The sequence below is a fragment of the Molossus molossus genome, unplaced genomic scaffold (assembly GCF_014108415.1).
Source record: "Molossus molossus isolate mMolMol1 unplaced genomic scaffold, mMolMol1.p scaffold_m16_p_1, whole genome shotgun sequence".
Taxonomy (NCBI): Eukaryota; Metazoa; Chordata; class Mammalia; order Chiroptera; family Molossidae; genus Molossus; species Molossus molossus.
The window spans coordinates 141,327,457-141,337,614 of NW_023425344.1; the positions used below are offsets into that span (position 1 = coordinate 141,327,457).

General features: G+C 42.1%; 1 pseudogene; it reads left to right on the forward strand.

Annotated features, from left to right (window-relative positions):
* The first annotated feature begins 212 nt into the window (after positions 1-212).
* Positions 213-832, forward strand: LOC118642305 (annotated as a pseudogene).
* Positions 833-10,158: the final 9,326 nt, after the last annotated feature.

Genomic DNA, 10,158 nt, shown 5'->3' on the forward strand with positions numbered 1-10,158 from the left:
ACCCTGAGCTGGGCGCCTGGTGTGGGACAGGGACCCCTCAGTCCTCAGGGAGGACCTTCCCAGCCAAGATGAGTGATATAGAAGCTGGTGGTGCCACTGTCTTCCCAAACCTGGGGGCTATGATTTCACCCAAGAAGGTAATGGCAAGGAGTTGCTGTGAGCCCTACAGTTTCCATGTGCAGTGGGCGCGCCCTGCAGCTGTGGGCCCGGCCATGGCGTGGCAGTTCTCCCAGGAGCATGGCATCACCGCTGCACAGGAGCGCTGGAATCATGGCTGAGTTCTTCTCATTTGGCGTCAACAGCATTTTATATCAGTGTGGCATTTGCCCATCTGAAATGCTTACTTGAGTGCAGAAATATGGACTCACCTTGCTTATAACCACTGATCCTGATCATGAAATACCTAAATAATGTGGTGGAACAACTAAAAGACTGGTTATACAAGTGTTCGGTTCAGAAACTGGGGGTAGTCATCTCGAATATTGAAAGTGGTGAGGTCCTTGAAAGATGGCAATTTGATATCAAGTGTGACAAGACTGCCAGAGATGACAGTACACTTACAGAAGAGTCTCAGAAAGCTGTCCAAGATGAAATCCGCTCAGTGATCAGATACATCACAGCTACAGTGACATTTCTGGCGCTGTTGGAAGTTTCCTGTTCATTTGATCTGCTGATCTACACAGACAAAGATTTGTTTGTACCTGAAAAGTGGGAAGGGTCAGGACCGCAGTTCATTACCACTTCTAGGCAAGCGCATCTGCATTCCTTCACTGCTACAATCCACAAAGTGAACAGCATGGTAGCCTGCAAATTTCTGTCCTTGACGGGATAAGACAAGAACCATAATGGAGTTCTCAAATGTGTTTCCTGAAACCAAGTCAACTATAGTTCACGTTTTATTTCATTGATTAATTTTTACATGGGGAAAAGTTAACATTATGCTTTACTGAACTGTGTTTATTGTTCCGTTTTTTAGTCCCGTTTGACTTTTCATAAGGTTGACATAATTTTTGCACACTGTTCAGAAGGGAACCTGCAGATTACCTCCGCACTGTATTGTCAATTCCTTTGAAGGTGGAAACTGTAGATGGAAAATTTTTCTGCTACAAAGTTAAATGCCTTCCTAAATCAGACCTTTTAGTTAAGTAGCTTGACTCAGAATACAGGTAAATATGAAACACAGCAAAAGAAGTCTGAATATTTAGAATCTTTGTTTCGGTCCTAAAGTAATTGATAATCCACAATCACAAAATATTGCTATGGTCCTTTTGAAAATTATTTCATTTGTATAGTTTCCGTACTGAAAAATAATCTCCAATTATTTGAATTTAATGTATATAATTTATACCTACAGAGCTATTGCTATTTCTACTGTTTAAATTCCAGTGAAACAGAACTATCAAGCTTTAAATGACAATAATAAAGTTAAATGTGAAAAAAATAAATTAAAAAAAAGATATTAATGAAAGATACTCAATGAGAACTTTGGAGCCTCTAGGTTCAAGGGCTGCAAAGGAAGGAAGAAGCAGCAGGAGGGGGGGAGGGTAGATGGAGAGGAGGGGAGGAGGACTGACCCTAGACATAAAGAATGTATCATCTAGCTAGGGAGGCAAGATAACAGTGGAGAATATGTTCGGGTAAACACAACCATTCAGATGCTTAGTCATGACTTAAAACCAAATATAGTCTATAGACACAGCAGGGAATAACAATTAGCAAATTTCTTAATTAGAATACCTCCTAACCTTCTACAGTCAATTCTAAGTTTTTTCATACAACTGTGAATTCTTGCTACTTGCTAAATACAGAAACTCCCAAGAACAAATGTGAACAAATTTCCACCAACATGTTTGCATTTTACCATCTCACATTTCACCACAGGGACCAGGTTCAGTCAATGTCACACTGTGATTCTCACAAGTAAGGTATAGCATAGAAGCGAAACTAGCATTTTCCTTCCAGATAAATGAACAATTAAAATCCTGATTCATGGATCTGCTAATTGAACTTCCTGCTGTGGACATAGGACATTCTTGGCAGGGAGAATAAGGAACTGTTTCAGAGGGCTCAAATTGCCTTATTTTTAAAAATTCTTCAATATGCTTGTCTTAGAACAGTGATTGGAAATAAATGAATGTGAGTAGAGATTCATTCAAGAAGATAAAAGAGACAAATGGTTGTAAAAATGTGACAGGTGCTTCTCAAATAGAAGGAATTGGAAAGGGACTTCCTCCACTGCAAAAGGGCTCTCTGCTCTTGAACCCAAGAAGTCACTAGGCAGCAAGGAGTTTGCTCTTTGTGTCCATCATGGCATGGACGGCATATCAGCTCCTAGCCAAGTCCAGCTGTCTGTACCACTCAGGCACAATACTCCCTATCTATACTTTTTAACATCTGCACAATTGTCTTGAGCATCTGGTTTTTGCCATTCCTCTGCCCCCCAAGTCCAAGCTCTGACCTTTAGCTAGCTGGCTGAGTCCTACCCAGTAGCCTCATTTCTGTGAACCCTCTCTCTAATAAATAGTAAATGCTCAGTAATATCTGTTGAAGTTATGAATAATTATGCTCACTCCCATTTCTTTCCCAGCTGGTTTTCTGGCAATTTTAGCACAGCACTTTCAAAGCTATTTCTCTACTTCACAAGCCCCTGGATCTGTCACCCTGTCCACTGATTCTCAGTGCCTACCTGGAACCAGGTCAGATTTACTGCCCATTTGGTCTTGATCTCCTGGGGCTGGTATCTTTGTGGTAATGCTCCCTCACCAACTTCCCACTAACATTCTTCACTTCTGAACTCAGTTGACCCTTCACTCCCAGCATGTGCACAGCCAGCCTCACCTAGTCATACACACCAACTTGGCATTCCCGAAGTCTGTTCTGTTTTATGGAATGTTAAAAAATATTACAAGAAAAATGTCTGTGAGAAACTAATGTGTGGAAACACCACATATTACTTTCCCATCTTGAAGAGTCACATCATTGAGAAGGTCTGGTGAGGGGGTCAGGAGGTAGGGGGGCAAAACTTTGTCTACACAGGATTTCAGACTTATTTCAACATGGCCTCCCTTTCTAATGTGATGTCTGTTAACATCCCATAGAGCTTTATTCCCTATCACGCATTTTGGAATACACTGACATAACCCCATTCTGGGAGCAAATTCTGAAATTAAGTATGGAGGCTTTACCAGCAAGAAAGTCATCAGTATACTGATTAGTATAAGTTAAGGAAGACTTTGGGGATAAGAGAAACCTTCAGCTTGATCTTGAGAAAGCGGTGGAGAGAGAAAGCAAGGGATGCTTTCCAGGTGGTCAGACTTAGAATAGGTAGGTCTGAAACTTTTTAGAGTTGGGAGAGAAAATTGGAAATGAAGAACTCTTCAGTGATATGCTGTGTCTAAAAGTACTTTTGCGCCCTGGCCGGTTTGGCTCAGTGGTTAGAGCGTTGGTCTCTGATCCAGAGAGACCCAGGTTCGGTTCCCGCTAAGGGCACGTGCCTCGGTTGCAGTTTGTCCCCGGCCCTGGTTGGTCGTGTGGGTGGCAGCCACTTGATGTGTCTCTTTCACATTGATGTTTCTCTCTCTCTCCCTCCCACTCTACCTGAACAAAAAATGGAAAAATGTCCTCGGGTGAGGTTTAAAATAAATAAATAAATAAAATAATAAAAGTACTTTTGCGAGGTAAGTACTCTCAGGATGGGGATCCCCACTGACAAAGCGGATGATCAGAAAGGAGAGGAACCAGTAAGTCACCAAATGAGCAACATACCACACCTGGTCTTTTAAAAAACATTGGTTTAAAAAAAAAAAAAGAGTCTAAGGTTTAGCAGTCATATCTTATTGTCTAAAAGATAAACTTTTTTAAAATTCTTGGTTCCCTCTGAGCCTAATTTTTCACATTCTGATTAAATAGTCCTCTGTGTGCTCTTGTCCTTTAAAAATCATCATACAACTAAAATACTACTTAATAGAAAATAGAGCGCAGACTTGCTATTTACCTTTCTGGTTTTACCTATCATATGCGTACATTTATCTCTCCAGGGATTTGTAGTATAAACTGAATAAATCCCTCACTTTAATAATACAGCCTCATGGTAATTTAAATCTCAGCTATTTCTAAAATATCATACTGGTGAAGTAATCCTACAACACAAGGTTTTCCTTCTCACACATGCCAAAATGAGATGTACCCACTAGATTTTACCCCAGGCTCTGAACAGCAGTCTGCTATTGTTAAGGAAGGTCGCAAAGATACCTGTGCTGCCAAGTGTTTGCGTATATAAATGTCTAAAAGCCCAAGATGCAGACTCTGTGCTGTGTGTCTGAGGATAAAAGCTCCCGCATTCGTTACAACCAGGCCACAAGCAGCATGAACGTGGGTGATGCTGATCCCTGCTAGTCTCTTTGCCTTCATAATTAGGTGCCGTTGTGTCCGAGAAAAGAGGTAGGATTAATTTCCTGTGAAACATAAATAACAATTTCTCTGTAATGCCTTCCTCAACTGGAATATACACACATCAAAGACTTACTTCTACTGAAAGAATATATAATCTCCTCTCTTGCCCACTGTGGAGTCTTTACCCTGCTAAGAAGACTTCATGTCAAAATCCCTCACCTTTCCAGGGAAAAGTTCCTTTCATTGTAGAAAGGAGTTTAGAGGCCCTGGAACCAGGTCAGCATGTGCAGCTTTATCAGCATGTGGGATTCCAATCACCTTTTCATCTCCACTCTGGCAAATCCCTCAAACAGCACATTCGAGGAGTGTGATGTTGGCAGACCTCTACAATTGACTTATGCCCTCCCAGGGATTATATTCTTTGGAATGTAAATTGTTTATTTTGTTGTTCCTTTCTATAAATGTTCTTCCCCAACCAACCAACTTTCTGTTCATCAGCATACTGGTTGAGTGACTAGATTCAGAATTCCATTAGAATTCCTCAGTAGCAATAATTAGATTGAGCAGTCACCCATACTGATTGCATACCTGCGAAGGGGTGGAGAAAGACAAATGTTTTAAGACAGCCCTGGCCGGTTTGGCTCAGTGGTTAGAGCATCGGCCTGCGGTCCAGAGAGACCCAGGTTTGGTTCCTGCTAAGGGCATATACCTCGGTTGTAGTTTGTCCCCAGCCCTGGTTGGGGTTGTGTGGGTGGCAATGACTCAATGTGTCCCTCTCACATTCATGTTTCTCTCTCTCTCTCTTACCCCCTCTCTCCCTCCTGCTCTACTTAAAGATAAATGCAAAAAGGTCCTTGGGTGAGGATTTAAAAAAAAATTTAAGACAAACTTATGTGTTTCCCATCACTTCTCCATTTAAGATGAACTGTAACCTCCCATCCAAAGTATAAGTAAAATTTACTATTTTAATTCCTTCCATCTGAAATATCTGTTAAGTACTTCTGATGGGTTAAATACTCTATACATCTTGTGGAAAGCAAAAGTGGTAACTCAATTCATACACCAAATCAGTGGTTCTCAACTTGGTATAATGTTGCCCCCCCCCCAGGACATTTGACAATATCTGGAGACATCTGGGGTTGTCACATCTGGAGGGGGAGTTGCTACTGGTCTATAGTGGGTGGAAGTCAGGAATGCTGTTAAATACCCTATAGTGCATAAGATTGTCCTCCACAATAGAGAAACCTTGCTCTAAATTGGATATGTGGTTATATAATAATTTCAAATACTGTTTGTTCCCTATTTTTCCCTTTCCCTTCCACCACAGTCAAATAGGTCCAGTCGGCTCTAAGATCCTTGCGTCGGGGCAAACAGGTGTACAGCAGGAAAACAGAGGCTTACGGTTTTTACGGGAAGAGGATTTGAAAGCAAAGTTTCTTATAGAAACTTGAAAGAGAAAGGATTTCCTCAAGACTGAAGATGGTGCTTCTGTCTAGGGGAGAGAGAAGAGAGGGAGCAGGTCTGTGTCTCAAGTACAGAGGAACCTAGGCCTTGCTTCCTCCCAGGAAGCTGGAAACAGAACAGTGGAAGCAGATCGTGTCTGGATCTTGGGCAGCTCTGCTGAAGACTCCTGTGCCCAGGGCATGGCTTTAGAGGGCCACCAAACCTGAAGAGGTCATGGAATGATGGCCAACTAAACAAAACCCACTACCCCAGGGCACTGGACCCCTATAATAACCATAGCTCAATCCTAGGAAAGTATTTGGTGGGAGAGGATTTCAAGAAAGACTGAAGTTGGTTATTAAGGTGTTTTTTGTTCTTACTTATCCAGCAGAATAGAGGCTTCGAGGCAGAGTTGTTACAGAAATAAAGTCTGTCGAATTTCTTGAACATCTGAGTAATGAACTACAGAAGTTTAACTCTATTTCAGGAAACAAGACTAACAGAGAAAACAGGAGTTGATTAGCGAATTTTCAGAGGTAACCATCAGCACAGTCTCATAGACTTACAATGACACCCATGTATTTGGTGCTCACACTTGAGGTCACCTACCGCAGCACCACAGGTTTTCTCATTCTGAGATTCCAGCTGAGGCAGCAGCTCCTGCGTGCAATGAGCCATTCTTGTGGCAGAGGGAGGACAGTAAGTGGCTGAAACTCACGACCTCTCTAAGGAGAACGTGGGACATGTCACATGTATTCATATTCCATTGGCCAAAATAAGTCACGTGATCAAGCCCAACATTCATGAGGTAGAGATAGGCAATCCTCTTACAGGGAAGGGAGAATAAATTGTAAACAGTACTAATAATAAGCACAAAGAGCAAACATCAGAAAACAATATAATGCTGGGCTGAATTGAGAGACTCTGGAATCCTGAGACAGGGCAAGATAGGATGGTCAGGAAAAGTACCGTGGATGATGTGGACATGAGATGAAAACAGAGCTTATTTGATGGCCTACTATGGGCCAGAAACAAGACAATTCTGTTTCTCACGTCGCCTCAGTTCATCCAAACATCCTATAAGGAAACAAACTCATTAACTTGCCCATGATCATTTAAGTTGCAGTATTAAATACCTGGTTCTAAAATTCACATTCTTTCCAATACATGGCACAGATGAGTCAAACTTAAGACATTTGAAAGGAAAGGGGGCTAGAACAGCTAAGAACAGAGACAAAATTTTCAGATTTCAGAATTTACATAACAGTAAAAGTCTGCCCTGATCAGAATAGCAGGCCGAGCTTGAGAGTTGTAAGAACTAAAAATCAGCAGGAGAAATATGGTCATGAAGAATTTTTATAGCCCAGAAGAGTAATAGAAGGAGAAATGATAGACTGGGGCCTAGACATCTTGCCTTTAATAGTGGGTGAATTGGGCAATTGTCTACAAGGTCTGAAGGTGAATTCACTCGTTTATGAAATGGAAAGGTGTGGGGAGGAAATTATGGGGACAGATGATTTCTAAATCTCCTTATGGAGCCAATGCATAGAAATCTAGTAGATTTTAGGGAAAGGTCATTAACTCAAACTCTTGCTATATTGTCCCCTCCCAGTTCCCAAGTTTCCCAGCCCCAGGCTGCAAGAGACGTTGGGAAGGAAGTAAGGCACACTCCACTCACACAGACAGGACTCTGAGGATGAAAAGCAGCCACATTTTTCCCCTTTTGGCAGACAAAAATTCTGACTTTCTGTGAGAAACCACTGTCACTGATATGATGAATGAGGAGTTTAAGAGCGATGAGTTGGCATGAAGAACTACACAGAACGCAGCGTGTGGGCTAGTGGCAGAAAAGGCAACCAGCCGTTTTGATAAGGAGGCTTGGCAGGGGAAGGCAGTTCAGGGACATAGCTAAGGTCACAATGACAATGTACATGTCTTGAACTGTTCATTTAGGGGGTGAGACCTAACCTGGCTTTCTTTCTGAAATAGATTCTTGAAATAATTAGTTACTCAAATCTTGCTCCCTTTTGCTTGTAGGGGTAAAACTGGTCTGTGCTTTTTAACAGGTCAAACACATCAGAACTTTGGCCACATTAACGTGTTCTAATACCACACAGATGGGAGTTGTCACTCCAGTCAATTAGCAAAGTATATTTCAGGTGACACTGTTAAGGGCCCATTGTTTACTACAGGGCAGGCAGTGCCAACATATTCAATGAATGATTGCCTATTAAAAGTCTTAAATTGAGTCCCACAGATTTGCCTTCTGGCTCAATAGAAAAAAAAAAGTATTTTCTACTGGAAAATATATAAGATATATTCTCCATAGCCATGCCAGCTGAAACATGACACATTTTCAAAATCTCAGGTGATTTTTCATACCACAAAGTTCAAATGTCAGAGTGAGGATGTATGGGATATTCGCCCAATTGTCACCTTGGACATTCATCCACACTAGACGGCCGACAGCAGACGAAGCTCAACCATGTTGGGGGGCAGAGGAAAGAGAGTGCCAGTCCTTTCAATAGAAGAGCACAAATCAGACATTCCTCAAAAATCAATTTTAACTAGAAATTTGAGATAAAAGTGTCTCAGAAATGGGCCTGGAAGGAGAAACCTCTTTCCAGAGCCAGCACTCAGCCATGGTCAGCACTCAGCAAAGGTCTGCTCCCTCCTCCGAGGCTTGAGTCGCCCTTGGCAATGTCACAGGAGAACAGATGCCTTCAGGAAACTTTCCACCAATTTAGCTCACAACAGTTGGTCTGTTAAGGCTTAGACTTTGGGGGATGCAAATGAAAAGAAAAGGACGATCTTATCCCTGAAGAGGAGAAACAGAGAGGAGAGGCAATTAAGAGACATTTCCAAGATTACTGAAGAATGAAACTTAAGAATCATTAACCGTACAAGAGAGAAATTTACCCAGCCCTGTAGACAAGAGCTATACTGAGAACGACAGGGACGGGGAAAATCCTAAAGCCCTGGTCTAGGACTGCTGCCAATGATCTGGGCCTCAGTTTCCTTTCACTGTATCGCTATGACAAGCAGTGTATGCCAGGTACTGTGCCAGGTATGGTAAAGCCTGATACTGGCCCCAAGCCTGTGGCAAAGACAATGATAAGGGTATAAACTACATGGTCTGCAGAAAGAGCAGTAACCTCTCAGGCCTCTGGCAGTTCCAACACCCTACAGAGCATCTGCGCACATTAAGGGCTGAAACAGTCAAGGGGAACTTCATCAAGAGATGAGACTTGACTTGTGCTTTGAGGAACAGATAGGAATTAAATAACAGCATGGAGAGCAGGGCAGAGGGCTTGGGTGGGTTAGGCAATGTAAGCAGAAGTCAAAGAAGAGGAAACTAATCACTTTCCAAGAAACTGCATCAATGAAGGGGAGTAAAAAGACATAAATTTGAGTCAGATTAAAGAATATCTTAAAAGCTAGATTGAGAAGTTTGGAGTTTTCCTATGAGGAACCAATAGGTGTTTTGTTTTATTTTTTTTATTTTTTTTATTTTTTTTTTAATCCTCATTCGAGGACATTTTTCCATTTTTTGTACAGATAGAGTGGGAGGGAGAGAGAGGAAGAGAGAGAGAGAGAAACATCGATGTGAAAGGGACACATCGAGTGGCTGCCACCCGCACGACCAACCAGGGCCGGGGACAAACTGCAACCGAAGTACGTGCCCTTAGCGGGAACCGAACCCGGGTCTCCGGACCGCAGGCCGACGCTCTAACCACTGAGCCAAACCGGCCAGGGCTTTGTTTTATTTTTTTATCCAAGATCTAAGAATTTGATGAAAACAATACGCTGGCAGGATTGAACCTATTAAACACAGAGGGATGGAAGCAGTAGGGATGAACACAAAGAGCTGAGGCAGAGGGTTATTGCAGTAATCCATGGGGCCTTGCACCAGGGTGGGTGGAGATGAGGGTGAACGGAAGACACAGATCCTCTGCGGAGATGACAATGGACAAGGCCTGGCAAGTGACCAGAATTATAAGAAAACAACGGAGGATCCAAAGTCACACGGGGACCTTAAAGTCAAGTAAGTTGAGTATTAGCTAGGTTATTTACAAAAATAAAAATGTTGAGAAGAACATGTGTATATAGACAGGTCACAGTCTCATCCAGAGTAATGCCAAGCTTCAGATGACACAGAAGACTGGTTTTGCCTCTGGTATCTATGTATTGCACATCTTTATTTTTAGAACCATCTATGAGTCATAATATGCCTTATCTTGGCTAAAAGACAAATTGTTCCATTTTTGGCTGATTGTGTGTTTAAATTAACCTTCAGCCTGGTCATTTACAGCCACACCTGCA